The 24060-nt window shown below is 41.0% G+C and overlaps 2 non-coding genes across 2 annotated transcripts; both read right to left on the bottom strand.

Annotated features, from left to right (window-relative positions):
- Positions 1-14329: 14329 nt before the first annotated feature.
- On the bottom strand, positions 14330-14433 carry LOC148561422 (small nucleolar RNA R71). The gene has a single exon (XR_015886390.1). It is a non-coding gene; the product is annotated as a small nucleolar RNA R71 (small nucleolar RNA).
- A 9062-nt stretch (positions 14434-23495) lies between these two features.
- Positions 23496-23599, bottom strand: LOC148561421 (small nucleolar RNA R71). Its single transcript, XR_015886362.1, has one exon. It is a non-coding gene; the product is annotated as a small nucleolar RNA R71 (small nucleolar RNA).
- Positions 23600-24060: the final 461 nt, after the last annotated feature.

The raw sequence follows: 24060 nt of genomic DNA, 5'->3' as shown, positions 1-24060 counted from the left end.
GAGGAAATATGGCATCATGCATAAAGTAGCCACGGCCTACCACCCACAAACAAATAGCCAAGTTGAGGTTTCCAATCGGGATATCAAACGCATCATGGAAAGGATTGTGAAATCCAATAGGAAAGATTGGAGTGCCAAGCTCACCGATGCATTATGGACCTACCGAATGGCTTACAAAACACCAATTGGCATGAGTCCCTTTTGGTTGGTGTATAGCAAAGCTTGCCATTTGCCGGTGGAGATATAGCACAAGGCGTATTGGGCCATTAAGGAGTGTAATCCGAGTTTGGGTGGAGCCAGAGTAGAAAGGAAACTTTAACTAGCGGAGTTGGAATGTTTGAGGCTTGAAGCTTATGAGAACTCTAGACTTTACAAGGAGAAAATGAAAGTCGTCCATGATAGGAACATAAGAGGCAAAGAATTCAAGGCCGGTGATCTTGCCCTTCTTTACAATTCTAGATTGAGATTGTTGCCCGGTAAACTAAGGTCAAAATGGGAAGGCCCATATCAAGTAGTGAAGGCGGAACCCTATGGGGTTTACCATTTGTGCCATCCCTCAAGTCCGGATATCTTCAAGGTCAATGGGCACCGTCTCAAGTTGTATCTTGTGAGCAAATGAAGAGCAACAAAGAGATTGAGGTATTTCGTTTGGAAGATGCAGCTCTTGACAAAGAGCAATGAACAAGTGAAAGTCCAACTTAAGGACATTAAACAAAAGCGCTAGGTGGGAGACACCCCACCATGGTGAGATCTATCATTTCTCCCCTTTGTGTACAGTTTTTGAATTCTTCATTGTTTTGTAATTGCTTAGCTACACTTTTCCTTGATTAGCATTGCTTGTGACTACCTTCGATAACTTGTTCATAAAGACTTGCATTGATTTTTCCATAAATGACTTGATTGTGTGGTAGAAGCAAACTTCTCTTTAGATTTTGCATTGATTTTAGGTGTTTTTTGACTTCTTTGGCTTGTTTGGCCAGTGAATACATGATAATTAGGCATTTTTCCATTCAAAAAAAAGGGGGGGAGGGGGAGCACGCGTACACGCACTGTGCGCGTATGCGTCCCTAGGCTTTCGCAACTCCTGGGCCATTTACCAGAGAGTTGTGCAAATTCTGGGCCAGCTTTGGGCCCTGGGCATAACCAACATCATGCGTGCACCCACAAGACGCGTACGCGTTCATGTCAATTCACGCAAAAACACGCGTGCGTGCACTAGTTGCGTACGCGTCACTACTGCGTTTTGTGACCCTGGGCTATCGTCCAGAGAGTTGTGCCCTGGTTGTGCCAATTTCATGCTACTGGCCCAGCTCAACTCACGCGTAGGCGCACCTGGTGCGCACGCGTACCTCGACCATAATGCCAATCGGCGCGTCAGCGCACCATGCGCGTCCGCGTCGCTGAACAAATTTTACTTTCTGGTACTTTTTCCCGAGAGTTGGGCCAGAGATGTGCCCAACCTGTGCTGAGGGCACAACACATATGCACGCGCATGCGCACCTGGCGCTGGCGCGCACACTCACATTTCGCTACTTCACGCACACGCGCACCGTGCGCGTCCGCGTCGTTACTGATTTTGCCCATGCGCGCGCACGCATGCATGGCACGCGCGCGTCGGTTTCGCGAACCAATTGAATGAGAGTGTGCCTTTCTCCCTCCATTTTCTTTCTTTCTTCTTACCACCACCCCTCTTCTTCACCTCTCCCCTCCTCTACCATCCCTACCTCCTCTTCTCTACCACCACCGGCGGCAACCACCACCTCCGGCGGACCCACACCTCTCTTTTCTCTCTTCCCTCTCTTCTTCTTCACTAACCTTTCTCTCACCTCCATACCCTGTCTCCTTCTTCCCCTTCAAGGTACCCCTCCTTTCTAATTTTTTGTTTCCTTCTCTCTTTTTCCATTCCCTTAATTACATGCTCTTACTCTTTTTTTTTAAGTAGTTGCATTCATGTTCTCTTTGTTTATTGCTTTTTATTTCCTTATTTCTTTTCATTTTCTCATGGGTATTCTAAGTGGAGCTTACTCTTGCATTGATGAGTTTGTTTGATTTACTTGCTTTCTTTTGTATTTAGTGGTGTGATATGATGATTGATGATGCTTTATAGGATGCTACATTGTCACTCTTCTCTAAGTTTTTGTCATAAAGGGATGCACACCAAGTGTTTGATGAAAGACCCATATGACTTCTTGGAATTATTTTGACTAAAGTGTTCTTTATTTTGGTGTTCCTTCTCATTCACTTGTTTGTTCATGTATACATTGAGCTTACTACATTTCTTGCTTCATTTCTACAAGCTCATCCCCTATTTTTCTTACTTCTTGTTGTTGTTGTTAAGAGTGTGCGCTTCTCATGCTTCTTGTTTGCATGCTTATACCACTCATGTATCACATGCTAGTGACTAGCTATGATCTTCATTATTGTCTTAGTTACATGTTGCAGCTGTCATATATCTAGGCCATTCATTCTCTTGTGCTTTATCACTTGCATGATTATTCTTTCTTGGCGTCTCTTAAAGCTTAATTTCACCAGCTTTCCTTCTTTTCTAGGATGGTGCTCAAAAGAGACAATGGAAAGGCACCCAAGAAGGCACCATCACGGTCTACTAGCAAAGCACAACAAGGCCCGTGAGCTAAGCCCCTCATCACCAAGACTAGGAGCGTTGCTAACATTGATGTTCTGGAAAAAAAGACAATCCGGCGAGGGATTTGAACAAGTTCCCCAACCGCTATTGTGAACTTGTCTATCCCTTGATCAAGCCAAGGAACTATCATGCGAAGCCCCTTCTAGCCCCTCCGGCTCATGTCTTATCACTCATTATGCCCCGTATCGAATGGCGGCAATGGGAATTCCTATTGAGGAAGCCACGGGAGGCGAACTTGTCATGAGTGGTTGAATTTTACACCAACTACCACTCACCTTCCCTTACATCGGTATTGGTGCGCCGAAGGCAAGTTCCCGTCACGGAGGAGGCCATTCAAAATGTGCTTAAGACCAGACCGTTAGCGGAAGGGGTTGATGCCTATCAAGAGATTTTGTCGGCCCGGTGCGAATATGTGTTTGATTGGGATGCTATCCTTAAGGTCATTGCCATACCCGAATCATTCTGGATTCTAGGAAGGATGAGGCCCCGGCCCAAGGGCATTGACGCACGTTTTCTCACCAGAGAGGCTCAAGCATGGGCCCAAATTCTAGCCCACTACGTGCTCCCAAGCACCCATGGCTCATCTATCACTACCGAGTTAGCCTTGTTGGTTTGGTATGTCCTCACAGAAAGACCGGTGCATATTCCCCGTCTCATCTGCCAATCTATGGGCCGCATCCACGCTAAGGGGAATCTACCTTTTCCCGCTCTAGTGACCGACTTAGTCGCCGCAGTCGGTGATCCCTGAGAGACCAAGGATAGAAGGGCCATGATCCCGGTGAATGGAGATGTTGTTCCAAACGGGAGGTACCTTTATCCTCCGGCGGACACCGAAGAGCCACACTTATCCGTCCCCATGCGAATCCCCTCTTCCTCATCCGCACCACCAAAGTCATCCATGCAACGCATAGAGGAACTCCACAAGAAGCTTGACCGTTATGGGCGGCGTAACCAATGCCGATACACTTTTGTCAAGAAGCTTCTAAGTTGCTTAGCACAACCTATGAAAGAACCAGAAATTTCCACCTCCACCGGTACCGATAATGACAAAAGTAATAATGATGAAGAAGTGGATGGACACTCGAAAGCCGATCAACCACTCCATCTCACTCAAGGCACGGAGGACCGTGCCAACTTCTAAGTGTGGGGAGGTCGGTCGGCCGACCGGTTTTCGTAGGTAACACCCGAATAAATTCCTTGAACCACTTTTCTTAACTGGAGTAGATTGCATACTAGGTCTTTCATTTTTGGCATCTTTTTCATATTAGTATCTCTTAATAAATCCACTTGGTTAGAGCAATGACTTCTATTCTAGAAAACTAGAATTTTATGGCGAATCTACCAATTTTGAAATTTGAAAATCTTTTGATGCTTAACTTGTTTGAAGAATGTATTTTGGAACATGAGATTTGAGCCAAGACCACCAGCAAGCGAGTTTTGAGCCTAATGGTGGTGTGGTTACATCTTATAACCACTTATTTTTCCTTCTTGTGTGCAATTATTCTCTTCCTACGATTGTGATCTTTGATTTGTTTAATTCTATATGTCAATTATTCCTTGTATTCATGCATGTATATAATTGAGGCCATCGTTTCTTTTAACTCACTTACCTAAATGTCCTTACCTTTAATCTTCCTTTGTTAGCCAATTTGAGCCTACGATTAACCCACTTTGTTTATAATTTTAGCACATTACAAGCCTTAAAGCGGAACACAATAAAAGTCCTTAATTTGGATCTTTGATTAGCTTAGGCTAGTGTGTGTCATTCAAGTGTGGAAAAACTTGGGACATTGGGTGAAAAAAAGAAAAAAATGGTAGTTTTGTATTTTTGTTGTAAATATTGGGAATTGGGTACATGCTCATGTGTAATAAATGTAAAATCTTATGCATTGATGATCTTGTATATAAAAAAATGAGAAAAAGGAAAAGAAAAAAGAAAAAAAAATATGGAGAAAAAAAGAAAAAAAAATAGAAAAAAGAAAGAAACAAAGAAAAAGAAAGAAATAATAGGGGACAAAATGCCCCAAAGTGTAGTTCAATAAAGATCAATGCACAAGTGTTGAGAAATGAAAAGAAAATGCATGAGTATGTTTAAATTTCAAGCTCACTTGACCAAATATGCACCCTTACCTTGACCCTAGCCCCATTACAACCTAAAGAAACGACCCCATGATACTTGCATGCATGCATGGAATATATGTTGATTGTTAGAAGAAAAACAAATTTTGGAAAAAGCACGAAGTAGGGGAGGTGATAAACCCATATTTTATGATATATTTTGTGCCTGATTTAAGTGATTTATTCAATCCTTCACTCACTTATTCATGTTAATTGCATGGTTTTACTTTCCCTTCCTTATTATGTGGGATATGTGAAAAACATGTTTCCTATGCTTCAAGAATAATTATTTTAATTACCCTTTATTACCCTTCGATGCCGTGATTTGTGTGTTGAGTAGTTTCAGATCTTCTAAGGCAGGAATGACTTAAAAGGATGGAAAGAAAACATACAAAAATGGAAGGAAAGCACAAAATAGAGTCTTTGAAGAAACTGGCAGCGACGCGAACGCGTGGACGACACGGCCGCATGCCCAGCGCAAAGAGAGCGCGACGCGAACGCGTGAATGACGTGATCGCGCGCCACGAGCAAAACGCAGATTACGCGGACGCATGACTGAAGCGAACGCGTGATAAGGAAAACTCCAGATGACGCGACCGCGTGACCCACGCGGACGCGTGACAGAGGCCACACACCAGAAATTACAGAAAACACTACCAGCGATTTCTGAAGTCCTTTTTGGCCCAAATCCAAGTCCAGAAGGCACACATCAGAGGTTATGAAGTGGGAGAATGCATCCATTCAAGGAGAGTCTCCAATTATTTTACTTTTTATGATTTAGATGTAGTTTTTAGAGAGAGGTTCTCTCCTCTCTCTCTTAGGATTAGGATTTAGGATTATTTCTTGCTTTCATGATTTCCCCTTTCTATCAGGTTCAACATTCCTTTTAATTAATTATTTTCTCAATTTAATTTATGAACTTTTCTATGTTACAGATTATTCTCTTAATTAATGTTATTTGAGGTATTTCAGTTTATGATTGTTCTCTTTTGTTTATGTTACTGTTACTTCCAACCTGAAGATATTTTTATTCGAGTAGATTTACTTTTCCCCTTTTGGTCTTGGTTAAGAAATCGGTAACTCAGAAGTTATCAAACTCAACGTGATCGATAATTGTTATCTTTGCTAATTGAATTGAACTTCAATAATTCCAGTCCTTTCTTAGGAATTGACTAGAACCTGAAGATCAGACTAATTAATCCACTTGATCTTCCCTTGCTTTAGTAAAGGCTAACTAAGTGGGATTAAGATTCAATTCTCGTCTCCATTGATAAGGATAACTAGGATAGGACTTCCAATTTCTCATACCTTACCAAAAGTTTATTTTACAGTTATTTACTTATTTTAATTACAATTTAAATTACTTGCTCCTTACTTTTAAAACCCCCAATTTACAATCTTCATAACCAATAGTAAGAACATACCTCCCTGCAGTTCCTTGAGAAGACAACCCGAGGTTTAAATACTTCGGTTATTAATTTAAAGGGGTTTGTTACTTGTGACAACCAAAACATTTGTACGAAGGGATTTCAGTCGGTTTAGAAACTATATCTACAACGCGATTATTTTTATAAAATTCCTTACCAGCAAAAATCCTAACGTCAAAATGGCGCCGTTGCCGGGGAACTGCAAACGTGTGCCTTATTATTGGTTATTGTAAATATTTTATTTTGCCTGTTTATTTATTTTACTTTTACTTTTTCATTTTTATTAGCTACTATGAATTCTCACCCCTCTCACTTTGAGTTTGGTTCTAATATTGTTGAAAGTAGTGAAAGCTATAATAGGAATATGCATCAAGGTCAGAGAAATCAAAGATGGATGGAGCCAAGAGGATTTGATCAACCCTTTAGGCAACAACACCCTCCAAAATATCATGGACAAAGGCCATTCTACAATGCATACCAAGCTGATAGATATGGTGGACAACCTTGTAACTACCAACAAGCCCCATCCTATGCTTATAGACCACCCTCTCAACGTAGCTTTGAACCACCACACTCACTAGTTCCTTTTCACCATTCACCACCATATGATCCTTATTTACCCCAATCCCAATCCAATTACTCCCAAACATCACCACTTCCCTACATACCATGTCCAAATCCATCACCTCCAGAATCACTGGCTCGCCTCAAGGAAACAGTAGATCAACTTCAAACAACCCTTCATCAACTGGAGCAAGCAATAAGTCAATTACCTTCTAGACGTTCGGGCATTCAATGACCTCCCACAACCCCATGTGGACAATCTAATGAAGAGCATAGCATGAAGGAGATACTAGAAACTCCAGTGGACAGAACAGAGCATGACTTCGTACTGGAACAAGTAGAGGAAGCTGTCATTATAGAAGAAGAAGAGTTGGTTGAAGACTTAGGAGACGCTGAACTTCCATGGGAATCCAAAGTTGTGGAGAATTCTGTCAAGGACGTTACAATTGATGCTAAGGAGGATAGTGCACAACCCCCAAGGCAAGTCTTTTATGAAGAACTAGACGGAATAATCCAAGAAGCAAATCTCCTTGATGATGATAATCACAAGTCAAGTTCTCCTAGTAATGAACTTGCATCCGCAAGTGAATTCTCTGAGATTGAAGAACCTTATCCAAGTAAATACGAAGAAGATACGGAGGTAGATTTCTCTCAACCTCCAGCTTATGACTTGAGTGATGAGGAAGACATAGAAGACTTTGATCAGGACGATGCTGCATTTGAAGAATTCTGTAAGGAAGTGGAGAAATTCACAGGAGAGCACAAGGGAGTAGAACTTACAGAACCACTGGAAACACCTATCCCAAGGCCATTACCACCCAATACGAGCTTCAAGTGGGTACAATCCTTAACCTTTAACTTTACTTTTCCACTTGAATATGGTTTGCTTGAAACAGATGGCCAGCTTAGAGCTCTCTGCGGCTTTAAGAGTAAGAGGGAAATGGCTCGCACTCAAAGCTAGTGCACAAGGTTCAATAAAGTTCCATGCTTCAACTCGAAGTGCACGGATTGGTCTCATGTTCTATCAAATGGATCTCGGAAAATATTTGGTCACCACGGTGAGAATCTAATTTCTAAACCGCACGGATGGAGAAATATAGGTCAAGATGAAGGCGAATTTAAAAGCAAAGTTTGGGATCCTGGAATCTATTTTGACATTCGCCACACCGGGAGCCTAAGAATCCGTTTGAAGCTGTTCCGAAGCTTTGCATGCCTAGTTTGGGACCCCGGAGGTTGTTGGCATTCCAAGCATTGGTGGAGATTTCTGGATGAATTTAAGCACAAGCCACCATAATAGGAAGCTCACCATATGTCCAACTTAAGGACTTTAAATGAAAGTGCTAGGTGGGAGACAACCCACCATGGTATAGTCGTTTCTTTTTCAGTTTTATTTCATGTTATTTATTATTTTTCAATTGAACCTGAATATAATTCATTAGCATTGCATACTGCATAATTGCATAAAAAAAGGGCATGTGACGCGACCGCATCGCTCATGCGATCGCGTCAGTTGCGAAAAAACACCTCCCACGCGTCTGCGTCATTCACGCGACCGCGTGATCTGGAGATCGGCGTAAAGATCCAACGCCCAGAAAGTTGGGCAGAAATCATGCGGCTGTTGTGCATTTCGCACAAAACGACCCACGCAGTCGCGTCCTCTACGCGGTCGCGTCACGTGCACCACACCCATGCCACGCGATAGCGTGAGCGACGCGTTCGCGTCGCGCGGATATCATGTCACCCCAATGGAGACAGAGAGTTGCCCTGAAACGACGCTGGAATTGTGCGTTTAGCACAATTTTCAGCGACGCGATCGCGTGCCTTACGCGTTCACGTCATTCATCCTTTTACCCATTGCATGTGATCGCGCCACCCACGCGATCGCGTCAACCCCCATTCCACCCCAGCCACGCGATCGCGTGGATTCAAATTCATTAACCCCCCAGTGATGCGAAACCTACCCTGTCGCGCCCTCCCCCCAACCCCTTTTTTCTTCCTCTTTTCTGCAACCCCCCCTCTCTGCCCCTCACCACCCTAACCACCTCCACTGGCCGCACCACCGCAACCACCCCCCAGCCGTTCACTGCGGCGCCACCACCCCCTTTCTTCCTTCCCTCTCTTTCTTCTCTTTCTCTTCTCTTCTTCCCTCCACCACCGCCGCCACCGCCACGCCCAGCCACAGCCACCAAGCCACCATCACCGCCACTCCACCCACCACTAACACCCTCACCCCTTCCCTTCCTTCCCCCTTAACACTTACCCCTCCCATTATCCCCAACAGCAACCACTGCCACTGAACAGCCAGCACCGCCGCGCCAACCGCCCCTCAACCGCCGCGTCAGCCACCACCACAACCACCCCCTACCATCTCTCTGCCCTACTTTCATTCATATGCCTACCAGGTTCCACCGAACACCACTCTTATTTCAAATCGTAGTCAATTGCATTTTTTTTCCGTTTTTGTTTACATTTAGGCTAGTTAGAAATGCATGTTGTAGTGGATTCTAGGTGGTTAGGTAGCCTAGGATGTGGTTAGTGGATCTAGGCCTATTTATTTGCGCTGTTCTTGCTACTTGTTTTATAATTTTCGCAATTCTGCTGTTGCTATGATCTAAGTATTGTTCATATGATATTCTTACTGTTCATGCTGCTATTGCGACTGTTCTTTCATATTCATATTATTCATATCTATTTGCAGTTTATTTTAGTTTATATGAACTATTCTGCTTGCTGTTTATTTTCCGGGAACATCAAATTTTAGCCAGAATGTTGCCCAATTTTTTGTAAATCGTTTTGATTCTTATTCATGTCTTGGTTTTGGCATTTTTAATTTTGCTTTCTTTAGCTTTCACCAAACCAATTCATGAATGCACGTTACTTTCTGTAAATCGTTATTCCTTTTGTTTCCCCGGTTTATAAATCACATTATTGATGATTTGATTTCAAATTTTCGTTATTGGTATATCTATATGAATCATCAACACCTTGATTTCCTTGCTTAAATATGAGTTGTCTGTTGCTTCAAATTGTGAAATTCTTGTTACTTAGAAACCAATCATCATGCTGCTTACCTTAACTTTCTTTTTACTAACTCACTGATTTTTTATTTCTAACCTCTTTTTCAATTTAAAACCACTTTTAACTTTCTAACATCCCCTCCGAGCCTGACACACCATCAGAGCCATCTGAGAAGGAGGCGGATGATCATGAGGCGGAGACCCATCCACAGAGAGAGGCTGAGCAGGCAGGCCCGGAGCAGGCTGCGCCACAGCAGGAGGCCCCGCATCAGATTCAGGCTGTAGACCCAGAGGTTCCTATTCAGTCAGCACCTCCTCTGCAGTAGGCAGACCCTCAGACCACCACCACAGAGACTCCAGCCACCCATCCTTCCAGTGATGACACTCCTTCACATCTTGCTTGAGTGAGCATCGAGGACGATGCTTTATTTTATGTGTGGGGAGGTCGCCATCTCCGGCATATTTTTCATGGTGAACCACTACAGACTCTTTTTATTTTATTTTATTACTTTTCTGTATTTTGATTCTTATTTTTATTCCTCAGTACTTATACATTGCTCTTTTCATGTATTTTTACTCTATTCTATGTATTTTACACTTTCGTTCATATTTTAGCCTGTTAGTTTTGTTCCAATTCTAACTTATTATCCATAGAATATGTGGATTAATTAGTATAGTTTACCCTTTGATAGCACGGAAACTTGTCTCTCAACAATTTTCCTTCGGCAAGTATACCGAATTGTCGTCAAGTAAAAACTCACAATAGAGTGAGGTCGAATCCCACAGAGATTGATTGGTCAAGCAACTTTAATTAGAGGGGTGTTCTAGTTGAGCGAAGAAGAATTTGGTTTGAAAGTTACAGGAAATTAAATGGCGGGAAAGTAAATAGCAGAAAATGTAAATGCTGGAAGTAAAGAGATGAAAGTAAATGACGGAAAGTAAATTGCAGAATTGTAAATGGGAATGGGGAAGATGTTCATAAAAGTAAATTGCAGAAATTAAAGAGAATGGGTAAGATCAGAAATGGGGATTCATTGGGCTTAGGAGATGTTGCATTCTCCGGATCAAGTTCATTTTCATCTCTTCCTCAATCAATGCATTCATTGATCTCCTTGGCAATCTTAAGTGATCGAATTCCAATTCCTTGGTAATTCAATCTCTCAAATCTTGATCAATAGCCAATTCCTTGGTCAATTGCTCATGAGAAGAGATGAAGTATGGTCACTGATTATACCACATGCATTCCCAAATCAAGTGTTGGTAGGATTATAGTCACCATACCCAACCAAACCCAATTTGGTCCAACATGAGAAAGCATTTCTAGCATGATCTCTTCATTCCTCTTCCAAGGTTCAGAAGAGATCTGATGCCAAGGCATCTTAGGCTAGTTTCACTAGCATTTTTTTGTTAGTTTTAGTTGTTTTATGCATTTTCTTGAGCTTAAAGTAACCAAGAATGGTTAAAAGAATAACAAAGCAATGAACCATCCAAACAGTATGATTTTGATGCAAATTTCATGAGTTTTAGTTATATTACTTGAATGCTATGAATGGAAGATTTCTCATGAAATTTTGCAAGACTTTGATGCAATTGTTTGGATGATTTCAGGGAAGAAGAGGCTAGGCAAGGAAGCAACAAAATCAATAAAGGAAGCTTGAATATCACATGTGGAGTTTAAGTTCCAGTTTAAGCCTAAACTGGAGCTTAAACGCCAGAATCATGAAGGCTAAGAAATGCTGAAACTGAAGTTTAACCTCCAGTTTAACCTTAAACTGGAGGTTAAACGCCAGAATGCCACTCAGGAAGCATTTCCACGTTTAACCTCCAGTTTAACCTTAAACTGGAGGTTAAACGCCAGAAATGGGAATGCACCAGGGAGCCATTTCCACGTTTAAGCTCCAGTTTAACCTTAAACTGGAGCTTAAACGTGTTCGACCAAGTTTTCTCCTCCAGGGTTGCTTTCTCCATTTCCACGTTTAAGCTCCAGTTTAACCTTAAACTGGAGCTTAAACGTGTTCGACACCTCCAGGGCTACCTTTCTCAGCTTCCACGTTTAAGCTCCAGTTTAACCTTAAACTGGAGCTTAAACGTGTTCGACCTCCCAGATGGCTTTCTCTATTTCCACGTTTAAGCTCCAGTTTAACCTTAAACTGGAGCTTAAACGTGTTCGACCTCCAGGGCTGCCTTTCCTATCTCCACGTTTAAGCTTCAGTTTAACCTTAAACTGAAGCTTAAACGTGTTCGACTAAGTCACCCTCCAGGGCTGCCTTCTTCCATTTCCACGTTTAAGCTTCAGTTTAACCTTAAACTGAAGCTTAAACGTGCTTCCACAAAAGGCATCACTGGAAGTGTCTGGCGTTTAAGCTGCAGTTTAAGCTTAAACTGCAACTTAAACGCCACTCTTGGAAAAGGTTTCTGGGCCAAAAATATTGCGGTTTAAGTTAGTATTTGAGCACAAACATTAACTTAAACTTACTCTGGTATGAAACCCAATTGAATATCATGGTTTATGGGATTGGGCCTGAAGGATTGATGAGTCTGAAATTTCAATTTATTGAGTCATGTGTCATTATTTGATTATCACTAAGTTGGCTCAATGAATGTTACAGAATTTGGATCAACAGCCTCATCAAGATTATGGATCATAAACCCAAGGCAAAAGGAAAGCAGGGAGAGGCCTCAAAGCCCAAGAAACACAACAGAAGCTCAATATAGAAAGTGTATAAATAGGATAGAATTCAAGTTAGGAAGGACTTGGCTTTTACCTATTCATTTCTGGCTAGTTTTCATATCTTTGTAATTGAATTCAGAGCTATGACTCACTAAACCCCCTTTCATTGGGTTAGGGAGCTCTATTGTAATTCAATGAATCAATAATAGTTTATCTTCTTCTTCAATCTTTTCTCTTGAATTTTGATTAGAAAGCTTCTCGATCTAATTCCATTGGGTAGTTGTCTTGGGAAAGAAACTACTCATAATTGGAATCCTTCGGAACCTTGGGAAAGGAATGGAGGATTCATGCTAGAGAAGCTTTCTCACAGTGAATTGGATTGGGGTTTGGATGGATATTGTGACATGTAATCCTACCAAATTGTGGTTCATGAAACTGTGTGGTAAAATCAGTGATCGAGCATCATCTCTTCTTATGAACATTTAAACCAAGGGATTGGGAATTTGTTTGTTTTTAGAGAGAATTGGTGAGCCAAGGGATTGGGATCCAATCATATAAGATTGCCAAGCAAAATTTAATGAACGCATTGGTTGAGGAAGAGATAAACATGTTTTGATTCGGAGATCTCAATATCTCCTATAACCCAATGAATTCCCCATTTCTGATTTCCACTTTCTCTTTACATTCTGCAACTCAATTCATGCAATCACCCCCATTCCCTTTTAATTTCAGCAATTTAGCTTCTGCTCTTTAATTCATGCAATTTAAGATTCCGCCATTTAAATTTCTTGTCATTTACGTTTCCCGCCAATTTTACATTCCGCAATTCTCATCTAAATCTTGATTCCGCTCAACTAGAACACACTTCTAATCCGAATTGCTCACTCAACCAATCCTTGTGGGATTCGACCTCACTCTATTGTGAGTTTTTACTTGACGATAACCGGTGCACTTGCCGGAAGGAATTTTGCCGATCGTGCAATTTCCTAAATCGTAGCATAACAAGTTTATGCGCATCAAGTTTATGGCGCCGTTGCCGGGGATTGGTTTTCGATTGACAATTCTCAAATTGGAAGTTAACTAGATTGAGCATTTTTTTTTGTTTTGATTAATTCAGTACAAGTTACTTGTTGAATTTTAATTTCTGCACTCTGTTACATGCTTTCTTTCTTTATGCCTTTAAATTCAAGCAACTAAGTCACTGACGCACTAACTGTTTGAATTAATTCCTCAACTGCTCTAACCATACTCTTCCATTAACCAAGAGTATTTCACTTGTTTGTTGCCTGTGCTGTGTTCTTGTATGACAGGTAGGAGAGGAGAGACATCAACTCCTCCATATACCGAACCAGAGAGGACCCTTCATAGACTTAGAAGGGAAGCAAGAGGGAAGAGAGTACTGGGAGAAGAGGAATCTGAAGGAGAATCTGAGGACAATTTTGAGGAAGCTTTAGATCTCAACATGGATAGAGAAGTTCACAACCATGAGAGAGCTGATGGAAACAATGCCATTCCTGAGAGGAGGGTTCTTAGTTCATACATAAACCCAACCTCTGGGAATTGTGGTAGCAGCATCCAGAAACCACCCATTCAGGCCAACAATTTTGAGCTCAAACCACAGCTAATATCACTTGTGGAGAATCATTGTTCATTTGGTGGAAGTGCTAATGAAGACCCAAACCAACATCTCACAAAATTCCTGAGAATTTGCGACACTGTGAAGTCCAATGGAGTCCAGGAAGATGCCTATAAACTGCTTTTGTTCCCATTTTCACTTAGGGACAAGGCAGCTAAGTGGCTGGAATCATTCCCAAAGGGGAGCCTAACAACCTGGGACGAGGTGGAAAGCAAGTTTCTGGCACGTTTCTACCCCCCACAAAAGGTCAATAGGCTTCGATCTGAGGTTCAGACTTTTAGACAACAAGATGGTGAAACTCTCTACGAGGCATGGGAGAGATTCAAGGATTTGACAAGGAAATGCCCACCAGACATGTTCCATGACTGGGTGCAATTGCATATTTTCTATGATGGACTGTCTTATGAATCAAGGAAGGCTGTAGACCATTCATCAGGAGGTTCATTGAACAGGAAAAAGACTGTGGAAGAAGCCATTGAAGTGATTGAGACAGTGGCTGAGAATGAGTAGTACTATGCATCAGAGAGACACAACACTAAGGGAGTCATGGAGCTGAACCATGTTGATACAATTCTAGCCCAAAACAAGGTGTTTGCCAAGCAACTAGCAGAGCTCACTAGGAAATTAGAAACAAAACAAGTGGCTGCAATACGCACACAAGATCAAGAGGAAGAAAGTACTGAAGGAGGTGATTGGGAAGAGGCTAATTATGTAGGAAATCAACAAAGGCAACCATATGATCCACATTCCAACACTTACAACCCAGGCTGGAAAAATCACCCAAACTTTGGGTGGGGAAACCAGCAAAACCAAAATAACAAGTCCACATACCAAAACTCCAACCAAAGATCATACCAAGCCACACAAAACACTTACTCTCAACCACCATATCATTGCCAAAATAATCAACCTACCCAACCTAACCCGAACCAACAATTTCAAGATCAATTAAACAGGATAGAAGGAGTGCTGGCACACATGGGTCAGGACATAATTGAATTGAAAAGCTTCAGGGATGATGTGAGATCTACCTTAAGAAACCATGGTGAAAAACTCAAGAGGATGGAGTCTCAAGTAGGAGAGCTATCTCAACAGGCCCCCAAATCAACTGCAGTGTTCCCTAGTGACACAGAAAAGAATCCTAAAGGGGAACAAAAGGGAGTGAGATGGGAAGAATGCAAAGCCATCACCATATTGAAAGAAGTCTCAGAAGAAGAAGGAATCAGATCCTCAGAACAGGAGCCAGAAATCTTGAAGGAAGGTGTGGAGGAAGCTAAGCAGGAAAGTGAAACTGAGCAAGCCAAGGGACTGCAAAAAGGCACGATGGAAACATACCAACCAAAAGCACCATTTCCTCAGAGGTTAGGAGGAGGTGAAAAAGGGAAAACCTATTCAAGGTTTTTAGAGACATTTAAGTCTCTCCATATCAATATTCCCTTTCTTGAGATTCTCCATCAAATGCCTACACACATCAAGTATTTAAAGGAATTGTTGAGCAAGAAAAGAGTTTTGAAGGGAGGACAAACGGTAACAATGAACAAAGAATGCAGTGCCCTCATCAAGAAGGACACAGTCTCTAAGAAAACAGACCCAGGAAGTTTTCATATCCCTTGCATCATAGGGGAAACAAAAATTGACAGAAGATTCTGTGATCTAGGAGCTAGCATAAATGTGATGCCTCTAACTCTTATGAAGAGGCTACAACTGAATGAGGTGAGATCCACTGATGTAATCATACAACTGGCTGACAAAACTCAGAAGCAAGCTGAAGGGGTAGTTGAGAATGTGCTGGTGAAAGTGGGGGATTATTACTTCCCCACAGACTTTGTCATTTTGGACATGGAGGAAAGCTACTTACACCCTATCATTCTGGGCAGACCATTTCTAGCCACTACTAGAGCGCTCATAGATGTAGAACAAGGAGAGCTAATTCTGAGAATACATGATGAACAGCTCATTTTCAAAGTTTTCAAACCTGCATCTGAGCCTGAACCAGAACCTGAAAAGCCTAAGGATGATAGTAGCCATCTGTGTTTGGAGGAAAGTAATCCAGCAGCTGAAACTCTAAAACAGTCCTTGGAAGGCAAACAAGAGTTGCAAGAGTTAAAGCCACAAGAATCAATGGAAACAGATCAGAAGGATCCTCCTCGCATAAGGGTCAATGAAGAAATCCTCAAGAAAAAGGGAAGAATGATAGGGAAATTGCCAAGAGGGTGGAGAAACAAGAAAATTCCCACTGAAGGTTTTTCTCCGGGAGATAAAGTGATATCAAGTCATTATCTGCCAATCCCACCTGGCCTCAAAACCATTCCTTCCCAGCTCCCTCAAGTGTTCACAATCAGGAAAGTTCTTTCTATGGAACATTTAGAGGTCATGAAGGAATCAAGTGGGGACGTTTTCATAGTGAGAGGAGAAGACGTCAAGCACTACAATCCACCCTAACAAGGGACAACCGTCAAGCTAGTGACGTTAAAGAAGCGCTTCATGGGAGGCAACCCATGTTTTAATATCCTTACTTTTTTTGTTTTGTTGTGCATTTAATAAAGCATGGTTTCTTATGCATGAACTTGAATCCTCAGGACAACTGCTGAAAGAGTGCACTAAACATTGCATGTAAAATACAATTTGTCTCTAAGTTTGGTGTGCCTGAAGGCACCCCAAATTTTATTCAAAATGCATTCAATTTTTCATTCAAAGTGCACAACCAAACATTAAGTTTGGTGTTCCTCTTTGAACACGGTTCATGAAAAGCAAGAAGTTCCTCTGGATTTTGAAATTCATGACAAGTATACCATTCGCATGTTTTAATACTTTGGTTTCAATTACTTAGGGTAGTAAATTTGTTTAGAATCAAAGAGCCAAAGTGACTATGATTTATTAGAATTATGCACATTCATTAAGGACAACCAATATGGATTTCATGTCATCAGGAGACTTTACCAAACACTAAGTTTGGTGTCCAGTAATAAGTGTGCATACATACAAAAGTCACGGCTATAAGCTCATGAAGTCAATCATTGATTTACATGTCCAAGTACTATTCATCATTCACATGGACCGAAAAATGATAGCAAACTTGTTTGTTTGTGCAGGTACAAAAGAAAAGACAAAAATGGAGGAAAAAGACAAAGGGAGGTACGGTGCTTGGTCAAAAAGAAAGTTCACAAGTCTTTGAAACTAACACATGGGAAAAGGAAGTTCTGCAAGAAAAGATAGCTACATGTACAACCTAATGCACCCAGAATACTTCCAAGAAAATGAAAAGCAATTCGTCCTTCTCCCTAATTCATATATTTACCATCAAGCCACCCTTCACAAACCACCCTAGCCGTCCATTTTTCACTTACGGGCACTATAAAGAACCACTTGAGGAACGAGTTCCACACCACCAAATCTCCTTCATGCACATTTTCTTTCATCATAGCATAACTATCTTTTGCCGGAAACAACCTCACCACACCTCCAACAACACTTCTTGCTTCACCTTGTCAACTTTAGCTTGTCACTTACCAAAACTAAAGAACCAATGGCAGCCTCATCTAGCCACAAAAGAAGAAAAGACAAGCAACCAATGGAGGAGAACAGGGAATTCGATGCATGGAGATACAAATCAGTTTTCCATGAAATTCAAGCCGAATGGATGAGACCTAAAAGGGTACTAGCTGAGGTTCCCTTTGACCTTGAAAAGGATGAGTTCCCAGGTGTTTGGGAGAAGATCAAAAAGAGGAAGTGGGAGCTCCTGACTAAGCCAATCACTAAAATCAACATCAACTTGGTGAAGGAGTTCTATGCAAATGCAGTGAGGGAAGACTCAACCAAGAAACCCACATACAAAAGCTATGTGAGAGGGGTGGAAGTTGACTTCAGTCCCAAAGCAATCATGAAAACTCTTGGCCTGAAAAACATACATTTCAGCCAAGCAAGTTATGAAGAAAGGATGATAGGAGAACCTGACTATACAACTATTGCTGAAGACCTTTGTGCCATCAGAGCTGAATGGGTAAGAAAAACAAGAGGGGCTCCAAGAGTCTTGAGAAGGGGAGACCTAACACCGGAAGCTAAAGGGTGGTATGCAATAGTTAGGAGATCCATCCTACCCACTGCAAACTCTTCAGAAATAGTCCCTAAAAGAGCCATCTTGCTACATTGCATAATGGTGGGAGGGGAGATTAAAGTTCATAAACTCATTGCTGAACAGATACAAGAGCTTAGTGAGAAAAGTGACCCTGAATCCTGGCTCCACTTCCCTAGCACCATCATTAGACTATGCATCGATGCCCAAGTACCACTTGAAGATGAAAGACCTAATTGGCTACATCCTGGAATGGCCATAACTGCGTACAGAATGACTCTTGGCCCAATTGCTCCAAGACATACAAAAAGAAGAAATGAAGAAGGGCAACAAGCAGAAGCAGAGCAAGAAGCAGAGCAAGAAGGACAAGAAGGAGAGGACGGAGAAGAAGAGCAAGAAGAGCAAGGAATTCCAGAAAGAAGACAACAAATTCCCAGAGACCCCATGGATATGAGCAGAATGCAGGAAATCATAGAAGGAATGTCTCAACAATACATGAGGTCTCAGGAGAGACAAGAGGACTTTCACCTAAAAATGATGGATATGCAAAGGAACTTTGAATCAAGATTCTTAGATCTGCAAAGGGAAAAGAATTTACAATTACAGGAATCCTTCAGCCACATATGCCAACACCAAGATGCCAATGTCTTGGCAATCAAGGAAGCCACCACTTTACAGAATGCAAGATACTCAGTTCAAGCTGATTACAACATCAGTTCGCAAATCAAGCTTAACTACATAGGGGAACATTTACACAAGATGGACCCAGCATTCCCAGCTTTTGATGAGTATTTCAAAGGGAGGAAAGAAGGAGAAATAAACAAGGCAATGATCCTTGAAAAAGGAGTGGAAGAAACAATGAAAAAGGCTGGATTCTGGAAAAAGCTCATAAGAAAAGACAAAGGAAGTACAAGTGGTCAAAAAGGGGTAGGAAGCAAGAAGAAGCAGGATCCCAAGAATCAAGAAGAACCAAGCAATAAATGAGAGGTGATCTCGTTCCTTAATAATCAAATGATAATTGGTGAATTGTCTTTATGAGCTTTCTTTCATTATAAGTCATTTAAGTTTTTAATGTGAAGTTTCTAGTATGTTTGTCTGTTTATTGCTTTGAATAAAGTGAATGCCTAGATGTTTGGATATAACTTCACCTTCTTAAACAAATGCTTGCAATGCTTGTTCTGTTTCAAAAAAAAAAAATAATAATAATAAAAGAAAAGTTTGAACAAAAGTAACTTGGCTCAATTAGTGACAAATCAAGTAGAATTAAGTGGTGGTATGCATGCTTGATTGTTTAGTCAGATCACTGGAAATAGAGTGTAGAATTATCATTTTTTGTGTAGAAATTGAAAACTGTCTATGGATCTTGATGAATAAATGTCTTTGGCCATGAAAAAGAAAGAAAAAGAAGAAGAAAAAGCCACTGAAAAAGGGCAACCAAAAAGCAAAAAAAAAAAAAAAATTGAGAAAATAAGCTAGGCACCAATGGTTTGAACTTCTGAGACAAATGCCTGTGGTGCTTATGTATTAAGGATATGCTTGGATGAATAGGTTCTGAGGAGTGCTTCAACACTTGGTAACTTGGGTTAACTAACCCGGGATTATCAACCAAAAGTCCATTATCAAGAGCAACCTAAATACAAAACATTTAGTCACACAAAGAGGTGCTGGGCACCAATGTCTCAAGAAGAAATGTGAACTAAAATGCCTGGAGTGGATATGTGTAGTGCACTGATAAGAAAAAGAAAATGCCAAAGGCTTGTGCAACACATGACACTAAGCAAACAAGGAGCAAAGGAGCTCTAAGAAAAAGAAAAGAAAAACAAAGAAGAGAAAAGTGCCAAGGACATAAGAATAACAAGAGGCCATAGCAGTGTTTGATGGATGCAATGAAAAAGTGATAATCTTACCTGATAAGAATGAAAAAGTGATGCTGCAACTTTCTGCATAAAACCCTTCTGATGAACTTCAAATGCTTACTAATATAGCCAATGTAATTGCTTTCTGTTTCATACTTTCTTCTCAAATAACTCAGGACTTGCTTAGGGACAAGCAAGTATTAAGTTTGGTGTTGTGATGCCAAGGCATCTTAGGCTAGTTTCACTAGCATTTTTTTGTTAGTTTTAGTTGTTTTATGCATTTTCTTGAGCTTAAAGTAACCAAGAATGGTTAAAAGAATAACAAAGCAATGAACCATCCAAACAGTATGATTTTGATGCAAATTCCATGAGTTTTAGTTATATTACTTGAATGCTATGAATGGAAGATTTCTCATGAAATTTTGCAAGACTTTGATGCAATTGTTTGGATGATTACAGGGAAGAAGAGGCTAGGCAAGGAAGCAACAAAATCAATAAAGGAAGCTTGAATATCACATGTGGAGTTTAAGTTCCAGTTTAAGCCTAAACTGGAGCTTAAACGCCAGAATCATGAAGGCTAAGAAATGCTGAAACTGAAGTTTAACCTCCAGTTTAACCTTAAACTGGAGGTTAAACGCCAGAATGAAAGTCTCACCAAAGAAGCATTTCCACGTTTAACCTCCAGTTTAACCTTAAACTGGAGGTTAAACGCCAGAATGAGAATGCCACTCAGGAAGCATTTCCACATTTAACCTCCAGTTTAACCTTAAACTGGAGGTTAAACGCCAGAAATGGGAATGCACCAGGGAGCCATTTCCACGTTTAAGCTCCAGTTTAACCTTAAACTGGAGCTTAAACGTGTTCGACCAAGTTTTCTCCTCCAGGGTTGCTTTCTCCATTTCCACGTTTAAGCTCCAGTTTAACCTTAAACTGGAGCTTAAACGTGTTCGACACCTCCAGGGCTACCTTTCTCAGCTTCCACGTTTAAGCTCCAGTTTAACCTTAAACTGGAGCTTAAACGTGTTCGACCTCCCAGATGGCTTTCTCTATTTCCACGTTTAAGCTCCAGTTTAACCTTAAACTGGAGCTTAAACGTGTTCGACCTCCAGGGCTGCCTTTCCTATCTCCACGTTTAAGCTTCAGTTTAACCTTAAACTGAAGCTTAAACGTGTTCGACTAAGTCACCCTCCAGGGCTGCCTTCTTCCATTTCCACGTTTAAGCTTCAGTTTAACCTTAAACTGAAGCTTAAACGTGCTTCCACAAATGGCATCACTGGAAGTGTCTGGCGTTTAAGCTGCAGTTTAAGCTTAAACTGCAACTTAAACGCCACTCTTGGAAAAGGTTTCTGGGCCAAAAATATTGCGGTTTAAGTTAGTATTTGAGCACAAACATTAACTTAAACTTACTCTGGTATGAAACCCAATTGAATATCATGGTTTATGGGATTGGGCCTGAAGGATTGATGAGTCTGAAATTTCAATTTATTGAGTCATGTGTCATTATTTGATTATCACTAAGTTGGCTCAATGAATGTTACAGAATTTGGATCAACAGCCTCATCAAGATTATGGATCATAAACCCAAGGCAAAAGGAAAGCAGGGAGAGGCCTCAAAGCCCAAGAAACACAACAGAAGCTCAATATAGAAAGTGTATAAATAGGATAGAATTTAAGTTAGGAAGGACTTGGCTTTTACCTATTCATTTTTGGCTAGTTTTCATATCTTTGTAATTGAATTCAGAGCTATGACTCACTAAACCCCCTTTCATTGGGTTAGGGAGCTCTATTGTAATTCAATGAATCAATAATAGTTTATCTTCTTCTTCAATCTTTTCTCTTGAATTTTGATTAGAAAGCTTCTCGATCTAATTCCATTGGGTAGTTGTCTTGGGAAAGAAACTACTCATAATTGGAATCCTTCGGAACCTTGGGAAAGGAATGGAGGATTCATGCTAGAGAAGCTTTCTCACAGTGAATTGGATTGGGGTTTGGATGGATATTGTGACATGTAATCCTACCAAATTGTGGTTCATGAAACTGTGTGGTAAAATCAGTGATCGAGCATCATCTCTTCTTATGAACATTTAAACCAAGGGATTGGGAATTTGTTTGTTTTAAGAGAGAATTGGTGAGCCAAGGGATTGGGATCCAATCATATAAGATTGCCAAGCAAAATTTAATGAACGCATTGGTTGAGGAAGAGATAAACATGTTTTGATTCGGAGATCTCAATATCTCCTATAACCCAATGAATTCCCCATTTCTGATTTCCACTTTCTCTTTACATTCTGCAACTCAATTCATGCAATCACCCCCATTCCCTTTTAATTTCAGCAATTTAGCTTCTGCTCTTTAATTCATACAATTTAAGATTCCGCCATTTAAATTTCTTGTCATTTACGTTTCCCGCCAATTTTACATTCCGCAATTCTCATCTAAATCTTGATTCCGCTCAACTAGAACACACTTCTAATCCGAATTGCTCACTCAACCAATCCTTGTGGGATTCGACCTCACTCTATTGTGAGTTTTTACTTGACGATAACCGGTGCACTTGCCGGAAGGAATTTTGCCAATCGTGCAATTTCCTAAATCGTAGCATAACAAGTTTATGCGCATCAAGTTTATGGCGCCGTTGCCGGGGATTGGTTTTCGATTGACAATTCTCAAATTGGAAGTTAACTAGATTGAGCATTTTTTTTTGTTTTGATTAATTCAGTACAAGTTACTTGTTGAATTTTAATTTCTGCACTCTGTTACATGCTTTCTTTCTTTATGCCTTTAAATTCAAGCAACTAAGTCACTGACTCACTAACTGTTTGAATTAATTCCTCAACTGCTTTAACCATACTCTTCCATTAACCAAGAGTATTTCACTTGTTTGTTGCCTGTGCTGTGTTCTTGTATGACAGGTAGGAGAGGAGAGACATCAACTCCTCCATATACCGAACCAGAGAGGACCCTTCATAGACTTAGAAGGGAAGCAAGAGGGAAGAGAGTACTGGGAGAAGAGGAATCTGAAGGAGAATCTGAGGACAATTTTGAGGAAGCTTTAGATCTCAACATGGATAGAGAAGTTCACAACCATGAGAGAGCTGATGGAAACAATGCCATTCCTGAGAGGAGGGTTCTTAGTTCATACATAAACCCAACCTCTGGGAATTGTGGTAGCAGCATCCAGAAACCACCCATTCAGGCCAACAATTTTGAGCTCAAACCACAGCTAATATCACTTGTGGAGAATCATTGTTCATTTGGTGGAAGTGCTAATGAAGACCCAAACCAACATCTCACAAAATTCCTGAGAATTTGTGACACTGTGAAGTCCAATGGAGTCCAGGAAGATGCCTATAAACTGCTTTTGTTCCCATTTTCACTTAGGGACAAGGCAGCTAAGTGGCTGGAATCATTCTCAAAGGGGAGCCTAACAACCTGGGACGAGGTGGAAAGCAAGTTTCTGGCATGTTTCTACCCCCCACAAAAGGTCAATAGGCTTCGATCTGAGGTTCAGACTTTTAGACAATAAGATGGTGAAACTCTCTACGAGGCATGGGAGAGATTCAAGGATTTGACAAGGAAATGCCCACCAGACATGTTCCATGACTGGGTGCAATTGCATATTTTCTATGATGGACTGTCTTATGAATCAAGGAAGGCTGTAGACCATTCATCAGGAGGTTCATTGAACAGGAAAAAGACTGTGGAAGAAGCCATTGAAGTGATTGAGACAGTGGCTGAGAATGAGTACTACTATGCATCAGAGAGACACAACACTAAGGGAGTCATGGAGCTGAACCATGTTGATACAATTCTAGCCCAAAACAAGGTGTTTGCCAAGCAACTAGCAGAGCTCACTAGGAAATTAGAAACAAAACAAGTGGCTGCAATACACACACAAGATCAAGAGGAAGAAAGTACTGAAGGAGGTGATTGGGAAGAGGCTAATTATGTAGGAAATCAACAAAGGCAACCATATGATCCACATTCCAACACTTACAACCCAGGCTGGAAAAATCACCCAAACTTTTGGTGGGGAAACCAGCAAAACCAAAATA

This window comes from Arachis ipaensis, chromosome B6, assembly GCF_059453495.1.
Source record: "Arachis ipaensis isolate K30076 ecotype BB chromosome B6, ASM5945349v1, whole genome shotgun sequence".
In the NCBI taxonomy this organism is placed as follows: Eukaryota; Viridiplantae; Streptophyta; class Magnoliopsida; order Fabales; family Fabaceae; genus Arachis; species Arachis ipaensis.
The sequence above is the reverse complement of the archived record's forward strand: the minus strand, read 5'-3'. Positions and strand labels throughout refer to the sequence as shown.